Source organism: Charadrius vociferus, unplaced genomic scaffold (genome assembly GCF_000708025.1).
Source record: "Charadrius vociferus isolate BGI_N301 unplaced genomic scaffold, ASM70802v2 scaffold257, whole genome shotgun sequence".
Classification (NCBI taxonomy): Eukaryota; Metazoa; Chordata; class Aves; order Charadriiformes; family Charadriidae; genus Charadrius; species Charadrius vociferus.
The window spans coordinates 485,512-485,870 of NW_009649473.1; positions in this window are offsets into that span (position 1 = coordinate 485,512).

Below are 359 nucleotides of genomic sequence, written 5' to 3' on the forward strand. Positions count from 1 at the left end.
GGCATCGCCTCGGTGCTTGGATCCCTCCTCCTTCTCCCTCTTCCTCCTCCTCCTTCTTCTTCTCCTCCTCCTCCCCTCCCTCCCGCTCCCCGCCTGGCAGCGAGGGGCTGGGGAAGTTGCGCTTACAAGCGAGATGGCTTCGCAGCGGGGATCGCTTTGAGAACACGGTCTCCCCCTTCCCTCGCCTCCCCCCGTCGCCGTGGCCTCCGAACAGTAAGTGGCAGGAAGGAAGTAAAGTTGCAAACAAACTGCAGCGGCAGGAACTTTCGGAGCTGCTCCAGCTGCATGTGTTCAAGGTGCCTTTGATGTGCGCGCAGCAGCTTCTGGAAAGTGGACTGCAGCTTTCCCACCCGTCAGCC